The 19,866-nt window shown below is 42.6% G+C and overlaps 1 protein-coding gene across 4 annotated transcripts in view; it reads right to left on the minus strand.

The window, feature by feature from the left end:
* The window catches only part of CEP63 (centrosomal protein 63), a 379,989-nt gene extending 369,877 nt beyond the window's left edge, over positions 1-10,112 (minus strand). Inside the window, exon 1 of one of the 4 annotated variants that reach the window (XM_069213574.1) lies at positions 9,564-10,112. The gene's annotated coding sequence lies outside the window, so the exon portion shown is untranslated. The remainder of the gene's footprint in view (positions 1-9,563) is intronic. The other 3 variants (XM_069213577.1, XM_069213576.1, XM_069213575.1) reach the window with 3 other exon arrangements.
* Between the last annotated feature and the right edge of the window lie 9,754 nt (positions 10,113-19,866).

Consider the following 19,866-nt stretch of genomic DNA (forward strand, 5'->3'; position numbering starts at 1 on the left):
AATGGGGTCTCTAGTTGGCAGAGGTATACACTCTTCAGGGTAAGTCACAACACAATCCAAATTATCATGTGCCCACCCTCTGGTAGCTTTGCACTGAGGAGTCAGGCTTAACTTAGAAGGCAATGTGTAAAGTATTTGTGCAATAAATCATACAGAAACACAGAGAAAACACTACAAAAATATACCACACACGTTTAGAAAAATAGATAATATTTATCTGAATAAAAAAAGGTAAAAATGACAAAGATCCAATAAGCACAAGTAGAAATATCACTTTTAAAAGGTTTAAAAGAGTCTCAATTCTTAGAAATAAACAGTTGTCTTTTTGTTACACACAGTACCTGGTATGCGTCAAATATAATGATGCACGGGGACCGCAGAGAAGGAGATGCAAGAAAAATAAGGTGTTGCGTTGAATTTTCTGATGCAACACAGACGATGCATCATTTCATTCCACGCTGCAAAGGGTTTGCATTGTTTTTTTCGGCACGCAGTCTTGGTCCCTCACTGGGATGTGGGGATATTTTGACGCCCAGGGACAATGCGTTGAAAATCCTTGATGCGCTGGAAGAAGGAGCAGGCGCTGCGCTGATCTGGTAGGCGTTATGTCAAATTCTCTGTTGCAGGGCAGGCGCTGCGTCGAATTTCCAACCGGGAAATCGGGGATGCATCGTTCTACTCGGCTGTGTGGTAATTTCCCTGCTGCAATGCAGGCTTTGCGTCGATTTCTGCAGGTGTTGCTTCAATTTTCGACACACAAGGAATTTCTTGAAGAGGTGAAGTCTTTATTGGCCCTGAGACTTCAAAAAACAGGAGGCAAGCTCAATCCAAGCCCTTGGAGAGCACTTCTGGGGAAGGCAGAGTCCTTCCAGCAAAGTCAGAGGCCGCGGAGAAGCAGGGCAGCAGTTGCTTCTCAGCAAAGCAGTCCACATGTGTCCTTTGAGCAGCCAGGCAGCTCCTCTGACAGGGTGCAGGTGTAGGTCCAGAAGTATCTGCGTTGGTGTGGTCAGATACCCAGTTCATATACCCAAAAATGCTTTTGAAGTTGGGGAGACTTCAAAGAGTGATCTTGAAGTACACATGTTCCCCTTTCAGCCCAGTCCTGTCTGCCAGGGTCCCTGTAGGGAGTTATCAGTCCCTTTATGTGAGGGCAGGCCACTGGCCTTTGAAATGTAAGTGCCAGGCCCTCCATCCTTCTAGCCCAGGAAGACCCATTCAGTATGCAGATGAATGCAGATGTGACTGAGTGTTCTGTGTTTGTGGTTGTCTGGGTGCAATGTACAAGGGAGCTGTCAACCAGTATAGACCAGACATTGACTGGAGATAGGCCGTAAGGCACAGATGGTTTTAAGTGCAGAGAAATGCTAACTTTCTAAAAGTGGCATTTCTAAAATAGTAATATAAAATCCAACCTCACCAATAAGCAGGATTTTCTATTACCCTTCTCGCCCTACTAAATATGACCTAGTTACCCCTTTCAGATCAGAACCACTCAAAAAGTATCTGAGGGCAGTCCTAATGCTAGTCTATGTAAGGATCACGCCTCACAGCTGTGGAAAATGAATCTAGGGGTTTTTCACTATCAGGACACATAAAAAACATAGGTGCATACCCTGCCTTTACCTACAGAGCACCCTGCCCTATGAATTACCTAGGGTCTACCTTAGGGATGATTTATATGTAGAAAAAGGGAAGTTTAAGGTTTGGTAAGTACTTTTAAATGCAAGTCGAGGTGGCAGTGAAACTGCACACACGGGCCTTGCAATGGCAGGCCTGAGACATGGGTAAGGGGCTACTTATGTGGGTGGCACAATCAGTGCTACAGGCACACTAGTAGCATTTTAATTTACAGGCCCTGGGCACATGTAGTGCACTTTACTAGGGACTTATAAGTAAATCAAATATGCCAATTAGGGGTGAACCAACGTTACCATGTTTAAGGGAGAGAGTATATATACTTTAGCACTGGTTAGCAGTGGTAAAGTGCGCAGAGTCCTAAAACCAGCAAAAACAGTGTCAGAAAAGTGGAGAGAGGCAGGCAAAAAGTTGGGGGATGACCACTCTAAGGCTGTCAGGTCTAACAGTAGCATTTCATTTGCAGGTCCTCAGTATATGGTATACCCCTCTACAAGGGGCTTGTAATTCTCCTGTGTTAAAAGGAGAGGGCACAAGTACATTAGCACTGGTTAGCAGAGGTAAATAAATAGGTCAACAAAACAAATTCAGCAAAAAGTGGAGGGAAAAAGGCAAACTGTTTGAGGGTGACCCTGCAAAGGAGGGCAGGTCCAAAAAAAAAACTATATATATATATATATATATATATATATATATATATATATATATATATATATATATATATGTATGCAACCTTATCCCACATTCTGCTGCAAAAGGGGTTCTCAAATGGCTAAAATCACTGGTATCCACACCAAGAGTTTTCAGAAGCTTTGGGGTAGTGAATGGACGCCACAAGCCAACACCCCACTTTAAAAGATTTCCCTCTCCATACTCCAATAAAGATCAACATCTGCCATTTTTTTTATGGGCAGATCAATATCTTTGCCACAGGCTAATACCGAAGAGTGTGGTCAAGGTTGTGAGATTTGCAAACAATTGCGGTTATGACATTAAAGAAACACACCTCATGTTCATTAAAGCTAGGTGGGTCACCACTGTGGTTCTAAAAATTGGGTTGTGGCTTTAAAAGGTTTGAAAAGCACAGCTCCATATTATTATACGAAATAAATGTGAACGTTAGCTTTCCCGGAGTGCAGGAGAACCCACCAAAAAAAAACTGTAGACATGCAGCATGTAATCTCAATGCTATAAGCATTGATGATGTTTTGCTCATTTCCTCCTTGCCACTCATAAAAAGATGCCCTTTTTGAAGTTTGGGAGAAGTGGAGCACAATGGGGACATACACTAGGTCATAGTGAACAGATTACAGGAAGCCCTCAATTCTAAAAAAAGAATAATCTCTTCTGGCTAATGTGTCCCAGCTCCCCTTCCTTGTAAAACGAAGGATACGTCCCCACATCTACTCCCCTAGAGGAGCTGAAATGCAGATTAATGCCAGGCTATCCCGCTTTCCCACATCACAGTTAGATTTGTATTTGACAACAAAGTATTCCTCGTGTCTAGAGAACACTTCAAATTTTCAGACTGAGGTGGCTAAAACCATGATCTGCTCCTCTTTCCAATGGTACTACTCTAAAAAGGCTTCGTTCTCTGGCATGGGGCTGCTCCACCTTGGCATAGAATCGAATGTCAATGATGTCCAGTGAGCACGATCCTTACTCAGGGATTGCAATCCTGTAGCACTACTGAACAGGAATCCTTCTACAAGAGGGAAGTCTTTCTTTTTAAACAACCCCTCTGCTGTCATTCTCTGCAATTACAGTACTGTGATTTTGGCCTCTTTTTGGCACAAGAAACCCCCTGTGAAGTAGATAGAAGACCCCCCTTTGCCATCAAGGCAGCAGATTGTTTGTACTAGAAAGGAAGAGGTGAAACAAAAGTGTAGGAAAGTACCATCCTGCCTGGCATGTTACCCCATATTTCACTGTATATATGTTGCTTTAGTGTATGTGTCACTGGGACCTTGCCAGGCAGGGCCCCAGTGCTCATAAGTGTGCCCTGTATGCGTTCCCTGTGTGATGACTAACTGTCTCACTGAGGCTCTGCTAACCAGAACCTCAGTGGTTATGCTCTCTCTGCTTTCCAAGTTGTCACTAACAGGCTAGTGACCAATTTCACCAATTCACATTGGCATACTGGTACACCCATATAATTCCCTAGTATATGGTACTGAGGTACCCAGGGTATTGGGGTTCCAGGAGATCCCTATGGGCTGCAGCATTTCTTTTTCCACCCATAGGGAGATCTGACAATTCTTACACAGGCCTGCCAGTGCAGCCTGAGTGAAATAACGTCCACGTTATTTCACAGCCATTTACCACTGCACTTAAGTAGCTTATAAGTCACCTATATGTCTAACCTTCACCTGGTGAAGGTTGGGTGCAAAGTTACTTAGTGTGTGGGCACCCTGGCACTAGCCAAGGTGCCCCCACATTGTTCAGGGCAAATTCCCCGGACTTTGTGAGTGCGGGGACACCATTTCACGCATGCACTATACATAGGTCACTACCTATGTATAGCGTCACAATGGTAACTCCGAACATGGCCATGTAACATGTCTAAGAACATGGAATTGTCACCCCAATGCCATTCTGGCATTGGGGAGACAATTCCATAATCCCCCGGGTCTCTAGCACAGAACCCAGGTACTGCCAAACTGCCTTTCCGGGGGTTTCACTGCAGCTGCTGCTGCTGCCAACCCCTCAGACAGGTTTCTGCCCTCCTGGGGTCCAGCCAGGCCTGGCCCAGGAAGGCAGAACAAAGGATTTCCTCTGAGAGAGGGTGTAACACCCTCTCCCTTTGGAAATAGGTGGGAAGGCTGGGGAGGAGTAGCCTCCCCCAGCCTCTGGAAATGCTTTGATGGGCACAGATGGTGCCCATCTCTGCATAAGCCAGTCTAAACCGGTTCAGGGATCCCCCAGCCCTGCTCCGGCGCAAAACTGGACAAAGGAAAGGAGAGTGACCACTCCCCTGACCTGAACCTCCCAGGGGAGGTGCCCAGAGCTCCTCCAGTGTGTCCCAGACGTCTGCCATCTTGGATTCAGAGGTGTGCTGGCACACTGGACTGCTCTGAGTGGCCAGGGCCAGCAGGTGACGTCAGAGACTCCTTCTGATAGGCTCTTACCTTTCTTATTAGCCTATCCTCCTTCCTAGGTAGCCAAACCTCCTTTTCTGGCTATTTAGGGTCTCTGCTTTGGGGAATTCTTCAGATACTGAATGCAAGATCTCACCAGAGTTCCTCTGCATCTCCCTCTTCACCTTCTGCCAAAGGATCGATCACTGACTGCTCAGGACGCCTGCAAAACCGCAACAAAGTAGCAAAGACGAATACTGCAACCTTGTATCGCTTCATCCTGCCGGCTTTCTCGACTGTTTCCTGGTGGTGCAAGCTCTGGCGGTAGCCTGCCTCCTTCCTGCACCAGGAGCTCTGGAGAAATCTCCCGTGGGTCAACAGAATCTTCCCCCTGAAACCGCAGGCAACAAAAGACTGCATCACTGGTCCTCTGGGTCCCCTCTCAGCATGACGAGCGTGGTCCCTGGAACTCAGCAACTCTGTCCAAGTGACTCCCACAGTCCAGTGACTCTTCAGTCCAAGTTTGGTGGAGGTAAGTCCTTGCCTCCCCACGCTAGACTGCATTGCTGAGTACTGCGTGATTTGCAGCTGCTCCGGCTCCTGTGCACTCTTCCAGGATTTCCTTCGTGCACAGCCAAGCCTGGGTCCCCGACAGTCTAACCTGCAGTGCACAACCTTCTGAGTTGTCCTCCGGCGTCGTGGGACTCCCTTTTCTGACTTCGGGTGGACTCCGGTTCACTCCTCTTCTAAGTGCCTGTTCAGGTACTTCTGCGGGTGCGGCCTGCTTCTGTGAGGGCTCCCTGACTTGCTGGGCGCCCCCTCTGTCTCCTCATCCAAGTGGCGACATCCTGGTCCCTCCTGGGCCACAGCAGCATCCAAAAACCCTAACCGCGACCCTTGCAGCTAGCAAGGCTTATTTGCGGTCTTTCTGCGTGGGAACACCTCTGCAAGCTTCTTCACAACGTGGGACATCCATACTCCAAAGGGGAAGTTCCTAGTCCTCTTCGTTCTTGCAAAACACCAAGCTTCTTCCATCCGGTGGCAGCTCCTTTGCACCCTCAGCTGGCATTTCCTGGGCATCTGCCCACTCTCGACACTGTTGCGACTCTTGGACTTGGTCCCCTTGTCTTACAGGTACTCAGGTCTGGAAATCCACTGTTGTTGCATTGCTGGTGTTGGTTTTCCTTGCAGAATCCCCCTATCACGACTTCTGTGCTCTCTGGGGGTTGTAGGTGCACTTTACACCTACCTTACAGGGTCTTGGGGTGGGCTATTTTTCTAACCCTCACTGTTTTCTTACAGTCCCAGCGACCCTCTACAAGCTCACATAGGTTTGGGGTCCATTTGTGGTTCGCATTCCACTTTTGGAGTATATGGTTTGTGTTGCCCCTATACCTATGTGCTCCTATTGCAATCTATTGTAACTTTACACTGCTTGCATTACTTCCTTTTGCTATAACTGCATATTTTGGGTATTTTGTACATATATCTTGTGTATATTTGGCATCCTCATACTGAGGGTACTCACTGAGATACTTTTGGCATATTGTACCTTTATTTTTAGTATATCTGTGTATTGTGTTTTAATATGATATTGTGCATATGACACCAGTGGTATAGTAGGAGCTTTGCATGTCTCCTAGTTCAGCCTAAGCTGCTCTGCTATAGCTACCTTCTATCAGCCTAAGCTGCTAGAAACACCTCTTCTACACTAATAAGGGATAACTGGACCTGGTACAGAGTGTAAGTACCCCCTTGGTACCCACTACAAGCCAGGCCAGCCTCCTACAAAAAGTATGCATGGGGAATACTCCCAAGTCAAAATTCCTATTTTTAGCTGGCTTTCTGGTTGCCCTGGGGTGGGCGGGTAGTTGTGGATTGCGCTGGCATTTGGTGGTAAGATCAGAGTTGAGTCGTGCGCCAAGGCCCAATCCCACAATTCAATTTCCCTGTTGTCTAGTACACTTTCCCCTTCCAAGGGTAACAGATTGCAGATATTCTCCAAACTGCTCCTCAGAGGATGAGAATGGCTGTTCAAGGTAGTGGGGCTGAGAGCCAGGCCCTGTGCCTAGTGGGGAGTGGTGATGCCACACTCTGAGGTCCCCGGTGCCTAGTTGCTTTTCACAACCATCGAGCACTCAGGTTGGGCAGATATTTCCCAGACTGCCCTACCCATGTCCTGACTTCCCAAAGTGGCAGTCTGCCTGCACTAACCTCTCAGCACTTGTATGTTTTTTCCTCTGTCTCAATCTTACACTCTTTATGTATCTAGCCCCGTGCTACTCATGCAGAAAAAAAAAGAATGAAAAGGCAATGTGGACAATTACCAAAAGACATATTTGTATGGGATTAAGGTAGAGCTACATCAATTTGAGCCACATTTCATTCACTTTCTCTAAAAGCTGGTAAAGCTGGGTCAGACTCAGAAACAGATCAGGAAGAGCTACCCACAAGCCTAGCAATAAGATCAAGCACCACTTAGCAATTTAAGAAACACTGGCCTGATAAGTGACCAATACAGTCAGTCATCTTCTGAGCAACAAGGATTTAAAAGGAGATATATTTACTACTGCTGACACCTAAGGTCGACGTGGGCAGGATTGGAGGGGCATGATGTGCCCATACATTTTTGATTTATGAAAACCTGTTCCCCTACTTTTTGTAAAAAGACAACCATCCTGTGACGGTTAATTCAAACATTTTAAATGCTTCAGCTGAAGGGTCATTCAGTGAGTCTCCTGTGATATGAAACTGAAACTAGGCCGACAGCTAAACAAGCCTTCCTGCCAGGGTGCCTGCTTGCCGGAAAGAAATGCAAATGTGCGCTAGTAGTTAATCTATAAATGTTAAGGGTAATCTGCAAACGTAAAGGATGTTGGGAAGCCGGTACTCGCTTTAATTGATCGAATCACTGGAAGCTTGATGACAAAGATTTATTATTTTTGAGTGGCAGTGCAAAGAGTTAACAACTGAGCTGTGAAGTGTGTGATTTTAATTAGAATTGAGTTTATATAGCAAGTACTACCCCTGGAGGTGTTGAAGGGACAGTAAGGTTAAAAAAATGCATTATCTACAGTCTGGGTACTAAAATCCATATTTTGAAAGCACCATTTTATCTTAACCTTTTTTGCGCATTTTGTAGCAGTCTAGTTATACTGTATGTAATGCAAGCTTAAAATAATGACTTACATACTCACTGTGGTTTCTATCACAGATTGTGACTTTGCAGCACTAAAAATGCACACGTTGCTACTCTACACTGCACCAACCAAGGTTTAATTCTGTGGCTTTCTGGTTACACACAGACCTCTGCAGTGCATCAGTGCATTAACTACGAGAGGTTTCATAATGTATAATAGTGCATTTCCCACTGAGCAACAACTTTTTATTTCTTTTTCATTTAAGCTGCACGTTATTTTCAGATGCGGCTCGCCAAGGGGGCGGGGCGGTGCATGGAGGGGGGGGGTGACACATAACATTAAAAATATCTAGATTTTTTTTTAAACACTTACCCCCGCTCCCGCGACGTTCCTCTGCTCTTCGTGTTTCCTCCAGCACAGGCTCCCAGCTTACCCTGCGGCCAATCCTGACGCTGCTCAGAGCAGCGTTAGGATTGACTGGGAACGCCCAGCCAGGGTGCTCCCAGGCAGACTGGGAGCCTGTGCAGGCTCTCTCCAGCCCAGCAACACAGGCCGGAGAGACCCTTCTGCGTATGTCGGTTTGGCCTGCCCGAGACTGCCGGCCAAACATGCATGCGCAGTGAGGGGGAGTGATGAGCACTCTCCCTTATTGCTCATCATCCCCGTGGCCTCGCCCCTTTCCCCCCAAAACTATAATAAACATAAACATAGTTTATTATAGTTTGGGGGGAAAAGGTTTGCAACTGCCTGCTGGTGGGGGGTGACGCTCCTCCGCCCTTATGGAGGAGCCGCCCCTGGTTTATATGTATCTACCGGATGGTAAAAGACACAAAAGACCCTTACAGAATACTTTGCTTTTGAAGCCACACATTTGATCCCGCCCTGACAGTCACCGCGTGCAGCATCACAGTTCCCATACTTTTTTTAATGCACTTCGACCGCTGGCCTTGCACTCATTGTGGTCAAGGACAATAAATCTTCATGTATATTTTTTTAATTTGACAAATAGGCTCTATGATTCTGCCTACCACTCACGTCTTTTGTAGCAAATCTTCTTGGTTGCCTGTATTCAATGTCACAGTGTTCTTATTTCCAAGACAAATCCTATGCTATGCTTTTTAAGCTCAGCATCTGTCCAAATGAACAAGTTGTTCAAAATAATAAACACGACTGAATAATGCAAATATGATGTTATTATTGTGAGAGCTGCAAGTACACAGTGTGCGCTGACATCAACTAGTGCTAATGAAACACTAACTACAAACAAAATATGTATAACAAATTTGCAAAATCTATCAATCCATAGCTACAGTTAAGATTTCAGAAGGTTTCTTAATTATATACAGATACATGCAGTAGTTTGACCGATACCGTTTTCTGACTCCCTAAAGATTCGATTGCCCTGAACTTCCAATAGGTTTTGTCTCTGTCTGAACAAATGAAAGCAGGCAGAGCACCAATTAAATTACAAATAGAAAAAAAACATTGTAACTTCTGCGGCCCAGAGAGACACCGGCTTTCTGTTACTTGTTTGATTGATTTTTCAAACTGACTCCCTGCTGTGAAACACAGGCACTCTTCTATCAATAAATCTGGTAATCTAAAGTTTTGCCAGTACTAAGAGTAGCTATTGCTATTAGCATGTTAACAACTGAAGCTCCAATCTTCAGCCTGGGCGGGAAGCCGAGCATGAAACGAAAACACACTTTACCTGAAACAGGTCCTGCCTCGGCTGCTTCGTACTGCAGGGTCATGGTAGGAGAAAGAGGACAGTCGGAGAGGTGGAGAAAGAAAGATAGGACTACTGCGGATGTCGAGCGGATGAGAGAGAAAGAGCGGTCGACAACAAAGAAAACGGACTCTGAGTTTTTTTTTCGGGGAGGTGGGGAATAAGGACACCCGAAACGGAAAAAACAACGAAGACGGAGCCTCACGACGAACTTCCGTAGAGGAATCTGCCGAAAGGGATGAAGGAACCCGGATCAAGGAAATTCCAGCCTCCTATATGTACGGTAGAAGGGCAGAGGAGATCGTCCACCTTACACCGGAGACAGCGGGATCACAGACCCAGCCGCCGAGGAGAATCCCTAGATAAACAGGGGTGGACTCCACTGACAGTCGAGGTCCTGCGTGCCTCAGTCCAGGACGACTGTAACTCGTCGGACGATTTCAGATTTCGGGGAGTCTGTGGAAACAGAATAGGGGGGACGGGAATACCTGGTCGTATTACCATTCTGTCTAGAGCATGCTCACATTGTGTTTCTAACTCAAAACTTAGAGCATAAAAAGGGAGAGGCTATGACGTCCTATATTAATAGACTCCCTTTACATTTTGGCTCGGAAAAGGAACTGGGAAAAGTAAGGAACGTATTCTACAGCATAACTGTTCAAGACTGAGTGGAGAAAGACCATGAAATGGAAATCCATTGTTTTGGTTTCACAGAGGTCTAACTATTGGGGTCCCCAATATCCTGGCCACGCTGGCAATAGCCTGTGACGACAGTTAACAATAGTTATTAGCGTATTTTTCTCTTATTATTTAATTATTCTTATGCTTACTTGGCGCCCTGTGTTTTTTCAAGGGGGCACTGTAGGTTGGTGGACCGCTCGTCCAACACCTAGAAATTGGTTAAAAAAAAAAAAAAGCTCTGAAAAAGATGTCACTCTTCCAACAACCCTAAAGGCCTCATTCTGGATAGGTTACATCTGTTTATAAACTGAAACTACATATATATAATTTGAAAATGTTTTATGACAGGATCACATAATGGAAATTATAATACATTGATAAAAGCATACAAAGCACGTATGGATAACAAAAATAATCAATTATATCAGGCAAATCAGTGTTTTAATAGTTTTGGAAATTAAAAGAAGAAAATATGGGAGAGAAGTAGGAAAAAGGGAGACAGTGTGGTAGTAACTAAGCAACACAAACTCAATTTGATGATGAGGCATATAGCAACCTGGCGATCCTTCAAAAACTAATTATGGAGGTTCAAAAGTAGTAGTAGTTGCTGAAGAAGTAACAACTTGTCTAGACAGGAAGGCTGTGAGCAGCATCTGTAACAGGTCTTGATTAATCATCAGGTGTGTGGTTGCAGCGTTAGCTCTATCTAGTCGATGATGATGAGATATATGTCAGTATTCCAACACACACAATTTTGGTAGTGTCCTTTCACTTAAACATAATGCTTTTTAATGCAGTAGCAATAAGTAAGTCAACACATTTTTCCAACCATCACTTTAGAGTGCCATATAGAAGATGAACCTAAAAATGTGTTAATTATCAAAAGATATGTTATTAGAACAAATGTCAGTCATCCTGTCCCAAACATATAACCAAAATACACTTGCATGAGGGCATTAAAAAAACATGAAAGTAGCAATTTCCCTGAGGCAAGACCAACCTTTATTGTCATTGGAAAGTTTGAACCCATGAAGAGACTCGAGGGGGGTGGTAAAAAATAGTCTGTTTTGAATATATTAATGTTTGTGTTGTGCTAGCTGAGCGTGAGGTAGAGTGTATTTTGACCCAGATTTTATTCCGGGCATGAAAAGAAAAGTCTTGTTGAAAATCACTTTCCCACTGTAATTCAACGCTAGACTTTGGTCTGTCAGCAGGGGATTTATTTAGGGTCTGATACTGAAGGATGCACTTACTTCAGAGGAAAAGTTGAGGGTAGAATAAGCGGTCTGAGCATTAGATTTTAGGAGTATGGGTGAAGAAAAAGCTGTAGAAGAATCTCCTTGAGGTGTTTGTATCTGATAGTACAGTGGGAAAGCATCACGGATGAGTTGAAGGTCTTAAAAGTCAAGGGTTTCCATTCAGAAAATAACTGACCTATCGTCGTAATCCCTTTATGTAGCCACTCTTTCCGAGAGAGGACCCTATTATTTAGTTTGATATGTTTGTAATACCAGGTAGGGGAATACTCAGAATTTTCTAAATTGGAGTTGGAGCAAGTAAGTAAGGTTGTTGCTGAGGAAACAGAGTGAGTGAGTATAGGGAAATAAAAAGACATAGGAGGGTGTGAAATCTAAATCAAGTCTTGAACGGAAAAAGGAGTGATGAAACCTTAGCTCCCACTTGTTTATTCTCGCCCTACCATCCACACTCAATTACTATACTTGGTTTACAAAACTCACGCCTCGACTGCAAGAAATATCTTCAAAGTAATTTAAGATGATTGGGTTCTTTCAATATAGTGTTGATCCAAACATATTGCAAACTGGGAAAAACTGACAAATGTGGCAGACTATTTTTTTTATAGGTAACTACATATAATTTCCCTAAGGCATCATCTGAGTCTCATAAATGATGCATCCCTCAGAACCACTACACCACGAATAAGACATAGATGAAACGAGATATTTATATGATTATGAAAAGAAAATTGTCAATAGTTTTGTGATACAAATGACGTAAAATATGCAAAAGAGCAACACACGTGCAAACTGCTTTCCCTTTTTTTATTTTTATTTAAAAATGCATAACTATCTAATAAAATACATTACTTTAAACCAGACCTGGGCATTGTTGAATCCACACATGAGCTGGGCAAAAGTGCAGTCGATGAGCAACTGCTGAACCCTAACCATATTGTAACTGGTCTCCAAGAGCGCTCTTGGAGGACCTGCACACTGGTGGATTTGGTGATGTGCAGCTATACACAGTAGAAAGACAGAGGTCAATGGTGCTCAAGACTGGCAGCAGCGATAGGTGGTAAAAGGATAGCAGCCCTTAAAGGTAACTGCACATCTAACACACATTCGGCCTCAATACAAATATCTATCTCTTCAACATTAGTTGCCTCACAAAATAACACGTAATCCATGCTGAGCTACTTCAGACCCTGCAGGTGCAAGCATTCCTCTGTGCAAGTCATCTGATTTGCTGCTAAGCAAACAGTGCAGGAGCAAACCTTTAAGACTGAACCGTTTAATCAAGATTAGAGGTAGAATTTAATGGAATCTTTTGGGACTTATGTTTTCAAGTGTTTTCTAATTTTACCAAAACATTTACCATACTTCCTGTTTAGTTAACCATTTCTGAATGGTTAATGCTGGTGTTGGGTTGCCTCAAACTGAAAGAGAAGAGGGCAGGAGGCTTTGTGTACTTTCAAATCAGAGATGAGACAGATGGCTAAATAAGAAAGAAGCCTAATACCAGCATACGTGCTACCTGAAAGAAACGAACACGTTTACATATAGTTAATCAGCAAATGTAGAGGCTTATTGGAAGCTAACCTTGGCTTTTATTGATAGCTCAATTTTTACGTTTCTTGGTGAGAATGATCCTTTTATATTGGTGCTGTAATTGTTATCAATTCTAGAATGCATTCTTTCAAAGACAACATAAAAATAGGTATACATCAGGAGCAGTCGGCATTTTACTAAAAGATTAACTTTTGAAACCACTATAAGTACTTAAGCACTAAATCTTTTTACACATTTTTCAGTTAAATATCTTGAACTGAAATTTGTTTTTTAAACTGCAGCAGCATATCTTATACGGTTAATAGCACTTTTAAAAACAAGTGACTTCAATATTTACAAATGTTTGTGGAAAATTCTGAAATTTCATAGCATTATTCAGGATTTAAAATAGTGACCCTCTGTTTACCGACAATGTAATCTGAAGTGATTGCATTAACCAATTTATATTTCCTACCAGCTCTACAAAGTTCACACAGAGTATTTTAACTTGCACTTGTATTTTTTAGTTGAGGTGTATGCATGGTATTTCATATATTTGCCTGTAGGTGACAGGCCAACAAAATAGTTATAGAATATTTTGTTCTTTTTAGCTGCGTCTTTGACCCCACCTCCAAATTCACTGACTCCCCCTTATTGTACTCATGATCCCAGTTCCCATATTTTTTTTTAACACACTTCAACCCTGCCCTCGACCAACAAATACATCAGTGGTGAATTTACCTTAGGCCTCCACCATCTCAATTTACAACCAAAGAGCAAACTCCCTCATCTGGTTATGTACGGCAATCACAAGGGACCAACTGAAGTGCATGACCATGAGGATGAGCTGAACCGCAGCTTGGACGCTTGCCTCACAAAAAGGTACTGGAAAAGACAGTAGGTATCACCTATGGGATCTACTGGCTTTGCCAATGGTTTTGGTGATGCTGAATAACATTTGTAAATAGGAATGGTTTTTACCAGCACTGTTTAATATCTGCATAAAAAAAGAAACACCATGAGAGATGGCTCAGCTATTTGTGAATGTCATTCTATATGCATGTGGCTACAGAATAACACAAGTGCCATTTTCTTTGATCATTTATTAACCTTTCTGAGATTGCTGGTGCCACTTAGATCAGTCAATAAAAACATATATAAATCAAGGAAACCCCTTTTGTGGAGGGTGAGCAGCAATTTCATGTCACACAGACACACACACACACACTCTCTCTCGCTCCACATATGTATATGTGTGTGTGCAGTGCTTTAAATGGGCAGTTAGTGTCCTATACTGAGTACCTGCACTTCTTCAGTTTGAAATGGACAGGTCCTACACTTCTCACCAATCCTACAATACATTTAATTGGAGAATACAGGGCCTTCTCAGGAGCAAACAGGTACTCTAAATAGTAAGTACCTGTGCTTCAATACTTTCATTTAAAATACTGTGTGTATGTGTGTGTTTTTATATATATATATATATATATATATATATATATATTACATTCTGATGGTCACTAGTAGGTAGTTCTAGGAAGGACCTAGTTTCCATGGTAGGAGTGTTTTTTGTTTCTCTAATAACTTTGGCACCATTTGACCAATCTTCATGATATTTTCAAAACTAGTTTGTCAGTGACTTCAGCTGCTGTCTGGAATATTTAGGGGTGATCCGTCAAGTGGGGGCCAAGAAAAAGGAGGTGTTTTTCCAGTGCAGTTTCCCAGAGGTATTTCAGACACAACTAGAACCCAAACCTCTGAACTGTATTACACCAAATTTGGTAGAAAGCTAGATCTTGGTCTAGAAAGAGTGTTTTTTGTAATTTGATGTAAATCTGTTAAGTAGTTTTGGATGTATTAGTGTAAAAATATTTTTGTATCCCTAAAGACCCAGATCCACCGCAGCAGATCCATGCGCCAACAGCAGTGCCATGATTGAGTGGTTGCAACCTGAAAGGAAAGTTGTGACCACAATTTTGTGCATTGGGTCTCGATTCTCAGATTGGAAAATGAAATGTAAAGGTAATAGAAGAGGACAGGGTAGAAATGTGTGCATTTTAAAAAAAAGAAATTTTTAGCACGCAATGATCTGCGGATCCACTGTGGGTCTCGGCGTGACCCTCCCCCGTGTGCTCCGCTGCAGATCCATGGATCCATACTCCAATTCAAAAAACACACACTCACCTACTCACACTCCCACTTAACTACTCACACACCCATACACCACTCACTGACCCACAAAACCACTCACACACCCACTCAGACCCTCACAGTCACTTACGCACCCACACAGCCACCATTCACACATCCACTCACAAAACCAATCACACACCCACAAAACCACTTGCACACAAACTCACAGACCCGCACACAAACTCAGACCCACTCACACACCCAGAGACTCACACAGCCACTCACTGACGTACAAAACCACGCACAAAACCACCCACCTGCTCAGCCACTCACACATCTACTCACCAAATCACTCTTACTCACACTATACTGCCACTCGCACACCCATATATCCAATCACACTCCCACACACAGAGTGGTACACATATAAAAATTGCAATATCATATATTTGTATTACATTTGTTGTTGTTTTAATATTGAATATGTGCTTTTGGTTGGGATCATCCCACAATATAACCAGCAGACCCAGTATCTGTCTGAGGTTTCACGACAGATCCGTGGATTCATAAAATGAATAAAAAAGCAAGACCTGGTGTATTGCATTTATAGGAAGACTACATAAGGTACCTTACCTTCATTTTAAACATTTTAGTTTTTAAATATATAAGAATGAATGTGGGAATAAAATGTGTTTATAAACTTCTGAAAATGTATATTAGTAAACTGAACTTATGGCATTGTGGTATAATTCATATAAAAAATACAGGAAAATAACAAAAAAAAACAACAAAGGCTACAGGGACGTTATGTTAAGGGAATGATAGTAAAAAAAAGTAGATATTCACTGAAAAAAACAGGTTGTAGGGATGTTATTGTTAGGATTTAGAATCAAAACAACCTTAGAAATTCACTGAAAAAAACAAAGGTTACATGAGCATTATAGTTAGTTTATATTATACACACACAAAGCCATAGCAATTCAATAGTTATAGTTACATAAAGCTAACTTTAACTTACACCCCAGCAATGCACTGCTTATGACCTTACATAATACATCATCTCTTCTACTTCACGCCACATAGTGCAATACGAATTTTACAGTTCAACTCCTCAGTGGACCTTTACCTTTTCTGTTTCTACAGCACCAACCAAGGTTTGCGTTTCCACCTGCCTAGTTTCTCACTGATGTGCTTATGTCAAAAAATTAGATGCACAGTTTTTTAGTTCCAGCAAGCATTAACTTTTTAGGAATAATGGTGTGACCATTATTTTGATGTCCATGTCGTTATAAAAATTAGGAAAATTGCCTAAAGCAGGTATCTTTTTCACTTATTAGTGCACACTTTGCACAGTAAAAATAAGAAAAGCTTGTCAAAATCTGTTCTAGAGCTGGCTAAACAGTCCAAATCTGATCATTAAAGTAAGCAGAAATGGAAAGGAAATGGAAGTGTTAAACATTTATTATAAAGGATTTTATATAATGTTTTATGTACGTTCCATGTCCAGGGATTTGAAATACCTTAAAACATGAATAAATACACAGGATTTTTCTCCAAAAGAAGTGGCAACCCTATGTGACAGACCTGCACAACCATCTCTAGTGACAAGTGCAGCTGAAGAGCCCTTTTGTGCTTTGCACCAATTACACCTAGCAGATGAGGGCTCGCCTGTTAACAGAGTCAGAGCAGAATCGCAAAGGGTAGACCCATGAACTGTGCACACCCCATAGTTTGATGTGGACCTGCCAGTTCCGTCCCTGAGAAGCTGGTTTTAAACTGATACACAGCCTAAGAGGAAATAAGACAGTTTTCCAGACTGTAATTTGTGATGAACTCTGTGAATAATTTAAATAAAACAAACCACCACAAAAACAACTACCAACCCACTGAGGAAACCTCTGCTCTGGAAAGGGCCATCTTCTGATCTGGTAATCATGGCTAGCCGCAAGGGAGCTGGTGCTTCAAGCAGTGTCCCCCAGTAATTACATGCTGCTGTCCATATTGCTGCCTTAGGAGGAGAGTGGGGACACTGATTAAGCTTCCCAAACTAGAGATGGTCTGGTGAAGCACAGCATGGGCCGAACTTACTAACAGCGATTTAAGTTAATTGTACCATGCCATTTTTATAACTTATCTTTATTGGGTTTTAGAAACATGCAAGTATGTGTATACTATTCACATAATAGCACCAGTACAAAATAAGTACATTGACTATTTTTTGTAAGGTCGTCACTGAGGGGCAGGAATGGGGGAAAGAGGAAAACAAAAGCTAAATAGTAATGTTAGAGCAATACTGAACAAGTGTGCATTTTTGTATATAACATGCAATGCTTCATGAAAAACAAATAAATTCAAATCAGTTTGTTAGTTGACTCTTGAATGAGGGTAAGTCCGATGTTTGAGAGGTATATGGAGGGAACATTTTTGGGTATGGTTTTGTGGTATGGTTCATTTCTTCTACTTTATTGTTTAAAATATGTTACTATGTAGAATGTTTTGATCTGATTTAGTGTTGCCTCACTGATGTTCTGTATGAGTCAGGTGCTTTGCGCTTTCTTTCTGGCTGGTCATGCATCCTTGTGGGCTCCGGTCATTAAAGCTATATCCAACTTACCTGCTTCGAAATATCTTAATTTGTCTCACCACATATTGTTGATGAGTGTTATAGTAGCAGCTGCTGCGCTTTACATCACACCAACATTACGGAGACCAATTGGCAGACCTTGCAGTCATCCTTTTCTTCACATAGGCTTGCCACCTTTTTTAGGAGAAAAATACTATCCATTTATTCATGTCATAAGAGTATGCAAAGGCCCAGACATAATACTTATTTGTAATGTGACTTGCAGCTTGAAACTTTTCTGAATTCACATGCTCTGCATTATTCCGCCATCTAGTGGTTGGTCCTGAATTGTCTATTTTTTGTCCCTTTTTTCCTTCCTTTTTTTTTTTTTTACTTTTAACATAGCCGTTGTCAGGTCATCGACCACTTGGTGCCAATTCACTTGTTTTGATAAGATTAAATGTACACCCTGGAAACCCTTCAATGATGTTGCCGTTGTCGAGTTGTTTTTTCCGCCGTTAAGTCTGAAAGCAAGGGAGAGAGCTCCACACTCAAGGAGAAAGAAGCTACATAACAGAAGTTCATTTTTCATTGAAGAAAACTAAAAGCACAGTCAAAAGAGCAAGGGGCTCAACAAAAGTGTTTGTATCAGGGGAGAACACTAAAAAAGTGAGAAATCTGATGCCCAGTGAGATTACCTTGGTTGGAGAATTCAAAAGTGCATAAAGCACAAACCATTTAGGTTTTTTCTAAGGTACCATTATAAATATTCAAGGAGGACAGCCATGAGGTTTGCTACCTCTGTCTTCTGAAGGACCACATCTCGGGGGACTGCACTGTGTGTGCAGAGTTCTTGCTAAATATGTCCAGGGTAGGTCAGCACATACGCCATGGCCTCTTTTCAGGGAAACAGAGGTCCTTAAGCTGGTTTTGTTGAATGAAGAAGAGGCCTATGGAGAAGGTCAGAAACCTGAGATCCAACCAGAAAAAAAGTACAGGAAGACACAAATAGATGGAGATACAAAAAACAGGTAATACCACGAGGGTGGTCGGCATCCGAACCAAGGATCTTGTGCTTGAAGCATACAAAGGCAGCTTCAGTCGGAAACCCAGGTGCCTGTGGGTGAAAAGAGCCACATGGGTCCAAAACAAAGGATTTCACTGTAAACAATTCCTCACAAACAGCCTTGCTCTTAAAGGCTAATCAAAAGTTTGGGAGCGATACGACCACATCGTGAAAAACGTGGAACCTCAAGACTTGCCAGCGCCGGATATTTTCAAATATGAAGAGAAGGAACAACAGTTTTAAGGACATGAATCTTCACAGGCAGAAGAGTCTAGGAAGGAATGGCAGGATATTTACGCTGACTCGCCAGATGGAGTGATGGCCTTCTACCTCTCTAGACCAACGCCATCAGATGACGTACTTCATACAACACGCCAATTAAGAGAGCAGAAAATACATATAAGGCACAATTGGAAGCAGAACAAACAAAAGTGTGCTTCCACCTGGAGACATTGCTGCAGAACCAATTTGTTCCAGTGCGACACAGGGTAGAGAAGCCTTCAAAGAACCTGCAACATCTAAGGCCATCACCTTGAGGGTGGAAATGAAATATTGATTTTCCACTAAAGACCACCTTTACATCGGGTGCAAAGTGCCAGCAGATTTCCTACTTGTGATAACTGCCCGCAAAAAGAGCTAATCCTTCACCTCATCAGGTCCTCCACCAGGCAACGAAAGCAGGAGGGTGAGCATTGTGGGGAGAAAAATGGAAAGATCAGCACTGCAGTGCCCTATAGCCACACAAATTCCCTTCTCAATGTGTGTACCCATCAGCAGTAGTCCGAAATAACAGAACTCGTAACTCCTACCAGAAGAGTTAAAAAAAAAAGGGCAGATAGTGTGCTGCCGGAAGGCACGACAATTTCAGATACCTACCTAATGTCTTCATTAGATGTGGTAGATATGGCCAGTAGGCAACTATGCACCGATACCACCCTGTGCGGCTCTGCATGGCTGAAGTCCTCCAGATATTAACAGGAAGTACACTCTGCGATAATAAAAATGCCCTTAATGGGAGACAGACACTTTGGAGTGACAGTCATCAGAGCGCTA

Source organism: Pleurodeles waltl, chromosome 11 (assembly GCF_031143425.1).
Source record: "Pleurodeles waltl isolate 20211129_DDA chromosome 11, aPleWal1.hap1.20221129, whole genome shotgun sequence".
In the NCBI taxonomy this organism is placed as follows: Eukaryota; Metazoa; Chordata; class Amphibia; order Caudata; family Salamandridae; genus Pleurodeles; species Pleurodeles waltl.